This window comes from Schistocerca nitens, chromosome 2 (assembly GCF_023898315.1).
Source record: "Schistocerca nitens isolate TAMUIC-IGC-003100 chromosome 2, iqSchNite1.1, whole genome shotgun sequence".
NCBI lineage: Eukaryota > Metazoa > Arthropoda > Insecta > Orthoptera > Acrididae > Schistocerca > Schistocerca nitens.
This window is the reverse complement of record NC_064615.1, coordinates 89,959,788-89,974,337: the sequence shown is the minus strand read 5'-3', so window position 1 is coordinate 89,974,337 and position 14,550 is coordinate 89,959,788.

The window sequence follows — 14,550 nt, the reverse complement described above, 5'->3', positions numbered from 1 at the left end:
AATTTTTACCTTTATTCTGTCGCAAAGCCTCACTTATGTCTCATTTCACCATCTATCGATGACTTAAAGTATACACCATTTATTCATTGTGAAAGTGTCCAGTTAGTCGTATGTAGCGGTAGATGAGACAGTTTCTCATGTTTACCATACAGAAAAAACTCTTCTCTTTGTGTGCTATTATTCGCCAAAATCTCGTTTCGGTAACTCGAACCATTCATAAGATATGAGAAACGTTGTGAGTATTTCGTTCTCACTCACGCGCTGCGTGCAGTGTATCTTCCTGATATTCGTATTACATATTAATCTCCTCACAAGTCTAAAGAAAAATTTAATATGTTAGCTAAATTTCGTGCAGCAATATACGGTCTAACGCACCGAAAGCAAATTCATAGAGACCACTCTTACTCATTGGAATGCATTTGGATTTCACGCTGTGTGTTACGTATACGTGAAATATCACATAACTACGGCTATTAACGAAATGACACGCATTTCGTCATGAAACTGACGTGTAAGTCTGTAACTAACGTAAAAACAATTTTTTTACCAAACGGTATCTTTAAAATCATGTGAGGAAGACTACAGGGTAGCCGAAAACTCACGAACTTCCTGAACGATGCACGTTGCGTGAATTCCCTCATGTGAGTTCAGCAAATTTGGAAGCTGCTCTTCTTCACAGATTTTGCTTATTATGTGTTAACTGGATGGCTTTCTCGTTACCATACTTCAACAATCCTGCAATGGCCCCATCTTCACCTGGAGTTCTATTATTCTAGAAGATATTTACTATTCTCCTAACCTCTCCTGTAGTTCGTGGTGTGTATGTCGCAAAATGATCATGTCGAAAAAAGCAGAGAGATCAGAGCCAATACCGAGGTTTGCTCACACGCATCGTTCACAAAAAGGACACGATGGAATAGATACCAGAAATATGCTCCACCACGTAGCGTAAGGGTACTTGCGGAGTATACTTAGTTAGCTACTCGCTCCATTGCTCAAATTCACCAAAGACTTTATGATGTGCACCGTGGAAACAGAACAGACATTGAACATTTGTACACTACTAAGCAAAAATAATATTTACACGACTACATGTAGTCCATTCACATTTTTAATGATTATTTATGTTGTGACTTGGCGAGACAGCCAAGCCACTATGAGGCAGCCGAAAGGCACACGTTTAAGCTCACGCAGGCTGGCGTGAGGTCTGGAACAGTTAAAGGAATTGAGTCTAGTAAAAATAGTACGTAGCTTCTGGAATACTTAACTTTAATCCATAATTGGTGAACATCGGTCTGACGGTACATGCATCACAAGATAAATAGCAAATGATAATGGCGCATTGCTAGGTCGTAGCAAATGACGTAGCTGAAGGCTATGCTAACTATCGTCTCGGCAAATGAGAGCGTAATTTGTCAGTGAACCATCGCTAGCAAAGTCGGCTGTACGACTGGGGCGAGTGCTAGGAAGTCTCTCTAGACCTGCCGTGTGGCGGCGCTCGGTCTGCAATCACTGATATTGGCGACACGCGGGTCCGACGTATACTAACGGACCGCGGCCGATTTAAAGGCTACCACCTAGCAAGTGTGGTGTCTGGCGGTGACACCACAATTTATATCTGGTCAGTCATTGTATTTGGTATAGATGCCACTGTTAAGGAGAAAGCTCTCTAATCTAGATTTGAAAACATTTCTGCTGTACGTCAGATATTTCACTTCTGTGGGTAGATTCTCAAACACATTCATATCTGCATATTTCTGTACCAAAGTTAGATTAATTTAAGGGCAACGCAAATCATTTTTCATTGTAGTGCTATACTAGATAATGTAACTGTTGCTCTCAAACTTAAATTTCATAACCGCATAAATGTACTGTGAGGGTGTTGTTAATATTCCCAGGTGCTTCAACAGAAACCTGCAAGATGTACGTATGTGGACTCCACACATGACACTAATTACTTTTTCGTGTACTACTTTTTTCACCTAAGTGAGGAGTAACCCCACAATATTATAAGAAATCACTGAAAGAAAAATTTAAAATACATTAACGTACTGTCCTCTGTATCCCCAAAGTTATCAGTTATTCTGACGGCAAGTGTAGCTGAAGTCAAAAGTTTTGGCACATCTAGTATCTGATTCTCCCAGTTCAATCAATTCGCAAATCTAAGATCTTAGAATTTTCTATGCTGTTCTTTACTTTTAGTCTGTACACTTGGTTAATATGGGGTGTAATATCTCTCACAATAGAAAACTGAGTGAACTGCATTTTTTCAGTGTCTGAAGCTAGTCCATTTGCGGAAAAACCATTCACTAACTTTCACAAAAGTTTACTATTTCCTCTGTTGATGTTTCTTTCCACGGCTTCACTACAATGCTTTTATCACCCACAAAACACAATTATTTCTGTCTCCCGATACAAATGGAATGAAAAATTATTAACATAAAGCAGGGACAGTAGTGGGACAATGTCGGTCCCTTTGCCACTCTTCCCATGCAGATGATGTGGCTTTCAGCACTCTGGTTCTTAAATAAGATCTAATAAAGGCATTTGCTGAAATGAGTATTCCATAAAACTTAAATTCTCTAACAGAAAATACTGAGGTGACTAAAGTAGTAGGATACATCCCAATACTGCGTCATACCTCCTTTTTCCCAGCGTAGCACAGCAACTCAACATGGCATGGATTCAAAAAGATGTGGGAAGTCCCCTGCTGAAATTCTGAGCTATGCTGCCTCTGTAGCCATCCATAATTGCGAAAGTAACGCCAGTGCAGAATTTTGTGCAGGAACTGACCTCTCGAATATATCCCATAAATGTCATGACGGGCGATAGGGGTGACCAAATCATTCGTACGAATTGTCCAGAAGGATATTCAAACCAGTCGCAAACCATTGTGGCACCATGACGAGACATCGTTGTTTGGGAGCATGAAGTCCACGAATGGCTGCAGATGGTCTTCATGTAGCCAAACACAGACATTTCCAGTCATTGGCCTAGTACATTCCATGTAAATAAAGCCCACAGCTTTATGGAGCCACCACCAGCTTGCACATAGCCTTGTTGACAACCTGGGTGATGGCTTCATGAGGGCTGTGCCATACTCTAAACCTGCTGTCAGATCCAACTAACTAAAATCGGAGCTTACCTGACCAGGTCACATTTTTCGGGTCGTCCAGGACCCAACCGGTATAGTCACGAGCCCAGGAGAGGCGTTGCAGACCATGTCCAACTGTTAGCAAAGGCACTCACGTTGGTTGTCTACTGCCATAGCCCTTTTATGCCAAATATCACCACAGTGCCCTAACAGATACGTTCGTCGTACGCCCCACTTGATTTCTGCGGTTATTAAACGCAGTGTTGCCTGTCTGTTAGCACCGACAACTTTACGGAAAGGCTGATGCTCTACATCGTTAAGTGAAAGCCGTCGGTGGATCTGAAAATATTGAATTCCCTAACGATATCCGACAGAATACCCCACGTTTCCACATCCAACTACCGTTCTGTGGCCATAATAATGTTGGAAACTGTTTCACATGAATCACCTGAATGGAAATGTCAGCTACGCCAGAGCACGGCATACTTATACCTTGTGTACATGATGCTACCGCCATCTGTATATGTGTGTATCAATGTCACAGGACTTCTGCCACAGTATACAGGAAATTGCAGAACTGAGTATTCCATAAAACTTCTGAAACAGAATCTTATGATTGACAGTAGAGGTATATATCTATATTCCGGTATTTGACTGGTTCTATGTGGTTATGTTCCAATGTCTCAGATCATGCTTCACAGATGAGGAGCCTTTCTATATTCTGCACCCACCAAGGGGCGACTGGCCGGCTGGTGTCTGTTCTCGCAGGCCGCCCTGGAAAGTGCCTCTGGGCGGGTACTGGCGGCCATCGATCAGCGGCAGCGCTAACAAAGTGGACCCCTCCCCCAACCCCACCCCCTACTGCCCAGTGCCACTCCCTCCAACCCCTGTCTTCCACAGGACTGAGCGCGGCCGCTCCTTAGCGCTGGCTAATACGGCCGTTAAAATTCAGCCTCACGTCTTGGCCGGCCCCGCTAATTTGTGACTGGAGGATGCGCGCCAGCTCTCCTGGAATACTGCTGACGTTGTACTCGAGTAACAGCCGGCAGCCTGCAGCCTGCGAAACGACACAGTCACGTCCGGCGATTAGCACTCAGTATTAATTCGCTGCTTATCTCGTACTGTGATATCAACAGCCTTACCTGCCTTGTAAACCACATCCAGCAAGTTTTTATTCTCGCACGTGGTATCCCCTACACTGATGTTACCATAACTACCCTCAGTATCATCTGTGTTGAGCGTAAAATTTGTGTCCATATCTCTGCACTTTTTTGCTGAAAAAGATATAAAATTTATGTATGTGGTGTCTGTTCTTTCAGACATGTCCAAAAGAACAGACACAAAATACACTACTAGCCATTAAAATTGCTACACCACGAATATGACGTGCTACAGACGCGAAATTTCACTGACAGGAAGAAGATGCTGTGATATGCAAATGATTAGCTTTTCAGAGCATTCACAAAAGGTTGGTGCCGGTGGCGAAACCTGCAACGTGCTGACGTGACGAAAGTTTCCAACGGATTTTTCATACACAAACAGCAGTTGACCGGCGTTGCCTGGTGAAACGTTGTTGTGGTGCCTCGTGTAAGGAGAAATGCGTACCATCACGTTTCGGATTGTAGCTTATCGCCATTGACGTTCATCGTATCACGACATTGCTGCTCGCGTTGGTCGAGATCCAATGACTGTTAGCAGAATATGGAATCAGTGGGTTCAGGAGGGTAATACGGAACGCCGTGCTGGATCCCAACGGCCTCGTATCACTAGCAGTCGAGCTGACACGCATCTTATCCGCATGGCTGTAACGCATCGTGCAGCCACGTCTCGATCCCCGAGTCAACAGATGGGGACGTTTGCAAGACAACAACCATCTGCACGAACAGTTCGACGACGTTTGCAGCAGCATGGACTATCAGCTCGGAGACCATGGCTGTGGTTACCCTTGACGCTGCATCACAGACAGGAGCGCCAGCCATCGTGTACTCAACGACGAACCTGGCTGCACGAACGGCAAAACGTCATTTTTTCGGACGAATCCAGGTTCTGTTTACAGCATCATGATGGAAGCACTCGTGTTTGGCCTCAACGCGGTGAACGTACATTGGGAGCGTGTATTCGCTATCGCCATACTGGCGTATCACCCAGCGTGATGGTATGGATTGCCATTGGTTACACGTCTCGGTCACCTCTTGTTCGCATTGACGGCACTTTGAACAGTGGACGTTACATTTCATATGTGTTACAACCCGTGGCTTTAGCCTTCATTCGATCCCTGCGAAACCCTACATTTCAGCACTATAATGCACGACCGCATGTTGCAGGTCCTGTACAGGCCTTTCCGGATACAGAAAATGTTCGACTGCTGCCCTGGGCAGCACAATCTCCAGATCTCTCACCAACTGAAAACGTCTGGTCAATGGTGGCCGAGCAACTGGCTCGTCACAATACGCGAGCACGATTCTTGATGAACTGTGGTATCGTGTTGAAGCTGCATGGGCATCTGTACCTGTACACGCCATCCAAGCTCTGTTTCACTCAATGGCCAGGCGTATCAAGACCGTTATTATGGCCGGAGGTGGTTGTTCTGGGTACTGATTTCTCAGGATCTATGCACCCAAATTGCGTGAAAATGTAATCACACATCAGTTCTAGTATAATATATTTGTCTGATGAATATCCGTTTATCATCTGCATTTTTTCTTGGTGTAGCAATTTTAATGCCAGTAGAGTATATAATAAAGGCGAGGATGGCCAATGAGTTCGTCAGTGCAGAGAGGTCACTGTCGAACCCTTACTGGAGTCAGTGAAACACCGGGAGTAATGAGGATAACTGGCGAGGGGCGCTACATTAGTAGCATGTGGATAAGTTGAGAATTTGGGCTTGGCGGAAGGCATGCTATGGTAGTCAGTGCAGACACGCTTACCATTCTGTCCAGCTGACACAGCGTTAAGCGTGTCCGTCTAATAAGCAGGAAACGTAGGTTTGAATCCCAAGCCGGAACAAATTTTCCCGCTGGCCCCATTATTTTCAATCAACGCACACTTCCATTCAATGTATGTAATTCCTCTATGTCTTAATTTAAAAATTAGTTTCATTTAGAAACATGTTAACCTTATTTCTGCTCCGCATCTATCATGACCTATACTTAATCCCTCATACTACATAAGAACTTGTTTTTGCTATTCCTAACATGACTGCAGAAATATGTGCTAACTTATGCTATCAGGAAATACGAAAATGAAGTTCCGATTATGTATGCTATACCTTGACACCAAATTATGGCAGTGACCGTGCAGTGTAAAAGGTTCAGCGCAACAACTCGGAAGAGTATCCATGAACAGCTTTTCCATGTAGGAAACATAGGATAACGAAACATAACGTACTTTTAAGAAATTTCTTGGATCCGTTAAGCATCACGACAATATCCTAACGTTTATTGCAGACTGTAGTTTTAGTTTTTGATAAGCTCAACGGATAAAATGTTAGTCACCCCCTCTTAATAGGGAGCACATAGAGATTCATAATGAAGCGTAAAATAGAAGGAGAGGAATGAGAGAGAGGAGGAGAGAAGACGAAGCGGTTCTGGGAGGAAAAGCAAAAGAACACAATCCCTAAAGGATCTACCATAGGCCTTACATCTAAAAAGAAAAAGAAAGATAAGAAGAAACGTAACGCAACACTTTTTTCCTGTTCACTTTTGACTTTAATGGACTATTTTGTTCTATTATTTTGCAATGTCTTGATGTACTTGCGACTTGCAGTAACTTACGCCATTCAACAGTGTCCACTATTTTACTGCTGTTACATACACAAAGATAGGGGAATATTTAAAACTTTAATGATTTAGCATTACATACCATGAAAACGACCGCTGGTCCGTCAGAACACAATATTTTTAATTAGTAAATTTTCAGTGTAAATTTTCTTCACATAATAATAGTGGCTCAAAGCTTCACTGTTTGTTAACTACAGCAATATGCTTTAAAAACACGATGACGTCCAAAATAAATGTCTTATCTTACTACAAAAAAGTGGTAATTAACAGAAATTAATCATACGAAATTTAAATAAGATGGTAGGGTAAATGTTACTTCATTTTGACGTAAGCCTTGCTGCACACTTGAATTACAGTTACTCAAAACAATATGAACCTTTATTATTAACATTATCTACCATCACTCCCATCATATTCAAAAGAAAACATAGTAACACTGTTGCAACAGCACATTAAAGGGAGCAAAGACTTCAACATATACAAGTAATGGTAATTCTAAGTAACTATGTTCTGCAAGTGGGTTGTTTTGTAATCATTCTGTTGATCTTCTTATGTTAGCTCTAAATATGATTGCTCAGTTTGTAATTAATCTTTCTCATATAATCGCAATGAATGTAAGGATTCCTACTACAGAAGTTGTAGACTCAATACTTGATACTACATTTAATGATGTATATGCATCTGGGTAATCTGAATATCGTCGTGATATTCCTGCTAATCCTAGGAAGTGTTGAGGGCAAAATGTCAAGTTTACCCCAATGAATGTAATTGTGAACTGGATTTTTAATCATGTACTATTTATGGTTAACCCTGTGAATATTGGGTATCATTGAATAACACCTCCAATAATTGCAAATACTGCTCCTATAGATAAGATGTAATGGAGGTGGGCTACTACATAATATGTATCATGTAGTACAATGTCAATTGATGAATTTGCTAGTACTAATCCCGTTAATCCATCAAATGTAAATAGGAAAATGAATCCTAGAGCTCATAATAATGGTGGATTAAACTTGAATTTAGTTCCATATAATGTGGCTAATCATCTGATTACCTTAATTCCTGTAGGTACAGTAATAATTATTGTTGCTGATGTAAAGTATGCTCCTGTAGACATCCATTCCTACTGTAAATATATGGTGTGCTCACACAATAAATCCTATTAATCCAATTGAGAGATCATACCTAGTGTTCCAAATGATTCGATCTTCCCTCATTCTTGACATACAATGTGTGCAATAACACCAAATCCTTGTAAAATTAAAATGTAATCTTCTGGGTGTCCAAAGAATCAGAATAGGTGTTGATATAGAATTGCCCCCCCCACCCCCCCCAGGGTCGAAGAATGATGTGTTTAGGTATTGTTGCGTTAATGATATAGTAATAGCTCCTGCTAAAATGGGATGTGAAAGAAGAAGGAGAAGAGCTGTAATAGCTACAGACCAATCAAATAAAGGTATATTAATAGCTGTTGTAATGAAGTTCACCGCACCAAGAATTGACGATACACCAGCTAAGTGTAGTGAAAAAATGGCTAAATCCACATATGCACTCCCATGTGCAATTTCTCCTGCTAGTGGAGGGTAAACTGTCCATCCTGTACCAGCACCATTATCTACTATAGAAGAAGTAAGAAGAGGGGTTAATGAGGGTGGTGGTAATCAAAAAGTTATACTATGTATTTGTGGGAATGCTATATCTGGTGCACAAAATATTAATCGTACAAATCAATTACCAAATCCACCAATTATAATAGGCATTACTATGAAGTAAACTATTACAAATGCATGGGCTGTAATAATAACATTATAAATTTGGTCATCTCTAATTAGAGATCCTGGTTTACCTAATTCAGCACGAATAAGTATTCTTATTGATGTTCCTACTATTCCTGCTCTTGTCCCAATTAGAAAGTATAAAGTACCAATTTCCTTATGGTTAGTTAAGAATAATCATATTTGTGGTAAGATGGCTGAATTTTAGGTGGTAGACTGTAAATATACTTATGAGATATTTTCTCTCTTACCATATTTTGTTCTTATATTCAGTTATGATTCTAGACTGCAATTCTAGAGGTGTAAAGTTTTACTAACAAGGGGAGGCCGCCAATTGTGAAATTCAGATTCGATTCATACTGAGCATAATAAAAGCTCATGGCCAGAGGTGTAATGTGGCAAAGCACCAAGATGCACTTCTCAGCCGTTGTCGAGAAAATCGACAGTTAAAAGAAACCATTGCCGTGAAATACTCTCTACGAGTAACAATTTTTCTACAGCGTCGTGGCGCAGCGGTAAACGCTCGGGTCCGTAATGCGAAGGTCACCCGATCGAATCTCGCGCCATGCAATTTTTTTTTAATATTAGTATATATATATATATATATATATATATATATATATATATATATATATACTATTAATGAATTGCTTATGCATGTTGGTGAAGGCGGATCGCTCTCCAATTGTACCGTCTCCATTTTTCCGTTTTTTTAACAGTGTGTACCAAAGCTCTCCCATCCGCACGGATTTTCGACGATGTTATAAGTTGCACTAGGGACCGCATCTACCTTCTTTCGAAGTTAGCAGGTAACTACGCTGTTATGCGGCAGCTCGTTTCGGCCCATTCAACATCTGTCCTTCAAGTGTAACGAGGGAGTAACGGAGTTTATAGTTCATACCTGCCGCAGCAAATTTGTGTTCGTGGGGTCTCTATTGTAATTCGAACGTTTGACTTATGCTATACGTATTCGTTTCGGAATACCGTTTCTACGTCTTCCGTTAACTATACAGGGTTAACGTTATGAAGACAATTAATAACATTTGTGAAATACAACTTTGTTTGCGGAAAACATAATGATGTTCGAAGTCGCCAATTTTTCCATGACAAACGACTTTCAACAACTTATTATATGCATAATTGTTGCAACTGATTGCCGAGAATTATATATATATATATATTTGAATTACAAAAAACAAATACTAAAAAAAAAGGTTGCATGGCGCGAGATTCGATCCGGCAGCTTTCGGATTACAAACCCGAGTGCTTACCGCTGCGCCACGACGCTGTAGAAAATTAGTAATCGTAGAGAGTATTTCACCGCAACGGTTTCTTTTAACTGTCGATTTTCTCGACAACGGCTGAGAAGTGCATCTTGGTGCTTTGCCACATTACACCTCTGGCCATGAGCTTTCATTATGCTCAGTATGAATCGAATCTGAATTTCACAATTGGCGGCCTCCCCTTGTAAGACCTAAAAGCTTATTCTTTTAATTATAACTTAGAAGGTTATTAGGTAAATTAACTTAAGTGGTTAGTATAATGAGATTAAGGTCGATGTTGAAATCAATCCTATTGTTGAAATTGTTACAGTTATAAGAAGGATAACTCTTGATTTTGGTGACTTCATCTTTATAGATCATGAATTTTCGGTATATGATATAATTACGGCCGAGAATCTAATTTGTATGTAATAATAAAGTGTAATTGTAGTTAGTACAGCTATAATTGTTGTAATGGTTGTTATGCTGTTTTCTATTAGTGATTGTACAACAATTCATTTTGGTAGGAATCCAAGAAATGGGGGTAAACCACTTAGAGATAGTAGGAATAAGAATATTATGAATTTAATTTCAGTCTTTATGTTTGTGGCTGAATAAATTTGGCTTATAAAGAACAGATTTATTTGCTTAAATAATAAAACTATTATTAGTCTTAGTAATGAATAAATAATAATGCAGAATTTAAATGATCAGTAAAAAAATATTCAAACTTGTCAACCAAATTCTGAAAAATCTTATTCAATAAATACCATAAACATGTACCAATTGATTCAGTCACTATGTTAACTACTGTAACTATACTTATAAAAGTCGTGTTACTTACACAGGTAATGAGGCAGCTAAAATATTTATGGAATTTTAAAAGAAGATTCAAGACTAATTGCTTGAATACATGACTTACTGTTCCACTGAAACTGACTACAGAAGATATAATTAATTATAATAATTCAGGAATTTTTCATATTTGCGAAAAAGAATTTGAATTTATAGAATATTTATCAAGCGATCATAGTCATTTAATAGGATAAATATTGAGGAGCTATGCATCAAGATATAAATATTAACTACCAAAATGCTAAATTTATATCAGTTTATATTAATAATTTAACAACTCATGGTGTTCATTTGTTTATTACAGAATTAACAATTGATAATAAAGATGTTGATGCAATACCAAAAAAATGACCAAAATTATATTCCCTCAGTAATACTGAAGACTAATTACAAGAAAGTAAATTGCCAAAAAGAAAATGTTTTTTTGAAGCATTAAAAATACTTTTATAAGGAGTATGAAAGAGCAAAAACAATTTCAAAGAAATTCAATATTTAAAATTTGTATCAATATAGAAAATTATATGATAAATTTTTGAAAATTTTAGAGATTCATTATTAAATCTCGTAAATGTGATAGTGTCAAGGTATTTGACAGTTTCTGAATTAGCATGGGATTATGTATTAAGAACGTCACAACCTGAATTAGATATATTACATGCTTATAATATTTTATTACTTGAAAAAGGAATTCATATTGCACATTTCGATTCAAATAATTTATATAATTATGATGTGAGCCTATTTTTAATATTGAAAATTTTTTAATAGATAGATTAAAAGTATTTTAATGTCAGAAAAATACTTAAAATTTCAGATGACTATAAATATAGTTACATTTTTGAAATTGATTTAGAATACCCAAGAAAATTACACAATCTGCATTTAGCACCAAATGGGGGAAATAAATTATTATTGGGAGTAATATAGGAAAATATCTATTACATTACTGAAATCTTAAGAAATATTTATATCTTGGATCACAATTATAGAAATTTCATAGGGTCTTATCATTTGAGTAATCAGATTCACTGAAGAAATAAATTTTTACACAGAAATGAGAAGAAATTCAGCTAACGATTTTTAGTAATATTTCTTCAAGTTAATAAATAAATCAGTGGGAAACATATGGAAATATGAGAGAATGATAAATATTAAAATTAAAATTGATCCTGAAACGTATATGTATTATATTTCGAAAACAAATTATGAACATAATACAGAATTTTCAGAATATTTAGTAGCAGATCAGATGAAGAAAATTAAAACTTGTTCAATAACAATCATACAGGGATAAGTATTCTAGATTTTTCGAATATAAAATTGTATGATTTTCACTACAATGTTCTGAAACCACAATATGGTGAACACAATGATTTATGATAAATGGATATAGATTATTCATTTTCAATATGAGATCGTAATACTTCTATCAAGAGAAGAAACCTATGTTAACGAATTTGATACAAGTGAGTATTCAAAAGATAATATTTATGCAAATCTGCAACTAAATTAGAAAGTTTAATGAAAAATGATAGATGTAATCTGTGGAAAACTTAAGTTAGAACCCATTATTCAAGACCGAAAATGTATGCATCTGATGCAGAAGTTAAAGAAAATACTAAATCTAAAAGAGTTAAGTAATACAGTTGCCAAATAAGAAATTATTTTCAGTGATTATGAAAACAGTTTCGATGACAAAACAGAACACTAACAGGACGATGAATTTAATGAGATCATTTAAACATCATATATGCAAAGTCGAATGTAAGCCAATTGTATGATGTTCTGATGATGATAAACAAATTGCATTAAAAGAATTACACATAAGATCAAAATGATTTCTGAAAGAATTAGACAAATGCACAGAAGATTAAAATAATAATTAAAAATTTTAATAGAAAAATAGTAAAATATTTTAGTTTTTAGTATTTATTTACACATAAGGTGTGTTTTGATGCCTTGCTGAATGAATTTAACAACAGATTTTCAAAAAAATTAACTATATTTGTTGTTCACTTCAGTTTCAACAATATCTGTTGGCTTATTTATAGTACTTCCTTTTTCAAAAAATCCCTTTTTAATTTACAATTCTTAGTTTATCTGGTATCTAACAAATTCGCTCCACAAACAGTTTTGAATAAGGTTTTTTAATTTCTTTATTTATGTCTGTTTGAGCCATTTTTATTGTTTAAAGTGTTGTGAAATTTAATTCTTTAATTAATTGAGTGGCTAAGTTAGCCAATTCATAATTTCCTTGAAAAGCAAATTTCTATTTATGTTTTGAACAACAACAAGAACATTTATAAGAATCAAATCATATAGATTGAAAAAGTAGAATTTGTGTTTACCTACAGTCATATAAGTAAATTTAGTAATTTGATTATAATATAAAGTATAACCAAGTTTTTAACTCCTTTAAGGTGGAGTAAAAGCTATTGATAAAAAATCTTTGAATTAAATTTTTGTAAAGTAATAACTTGATTCAAGTTTATTAATATTATTATTCAACTGTGTTAAAACTTGTGTTTTCTGCTTTTGTAGAAAGATTTGATTGTTAATTCTGTAATACTGCTTGTTAACTACTTCTGCATCTATTCGATCATTTATATTCGCAATTATTCTGCTTTAAAGTGAATATAACCTTCAGTTCCTAAAAATAATATTTATTTCTTTTTTGCACTTGTCTAATATACCATTTACATTGAGTATTTACTGAATATTGAAAATCATTGAAATTTAATTGAAAACCTTAGCCTCTAATGCTTCAAAGTCTTTTATTTTCCTAATTCAATATAGACTTTTTTTCCAAATATCGTCATTTATTCATTTTAAAATGTTATTAAAGTGTAATTCATACTTAATAATTTCAAAACAAATTAACACAAAAGTCCCCAAAGTACTTCATCAACATTTTGTATTCCTTGGATGTTGCAGTAAAAGATTATTTCACCCTGAATAATTAACTAATTGTTTTCGAATGTTTCCTCCATATGAATTGATAAGATGCTTTTATTTTTTATTTTTATATTATTAAATGCAATGCGTTCCAATATGATCAGAAGTATAAAAGTTTACTATTCGAAATTCTCAATTTTTTGATATTTTCGATAATTTGTAAGTAAAATAAAGACATTGAAATATTTAATGTTCAATTGTTAAAACTAAGTTTTCCATATCGAAATGAGATACACGATTATTAAATTTTTAAGTCCTTTTAATTTATTTTTTCCTCTTCCTTTATTTTCTGTTTCCCAGTTATGTCTTTTATGTTCGTCTAATTCTTTATCGTCTATATTTCCTATTTACAACTGCATTTGAAATTGCTACACTTCCACCAGCAAGTGAACCAATTGTTGCTAAATAAGGTAACAGGTCACAATGCTAGTACAAATCCATCTTCATGGTTATTTTCTTTTTTGTGTATTAAATATTCAATAATTTTTTCACAACACAAATAGTTAATGAAGCAATTAAATTTCTGCCAGCTTTTATCCTTTCTATCTTTTTTAACATTAGTTCAAAATGGTCCATACGTATTTAACGGTTCATTATTTAATATTATTTTAATTAATTTTGCTTTAGTTTTACTACTAGGTAACAAAGTATAAGCAACCAAACCGTTTTTCATTTTTATAGATTAAAAATTAATGTATCGATTTTATAGACTTCGTCTACTTCTGATGAGTTTTAAGCTGATTCCTAGTTTACGTTTTCTAATCATAATTCCTCTAACTGCAGTTGCAGCAATTTTTTCTCCTAAAGAAGCATCACTTGCACGCCTT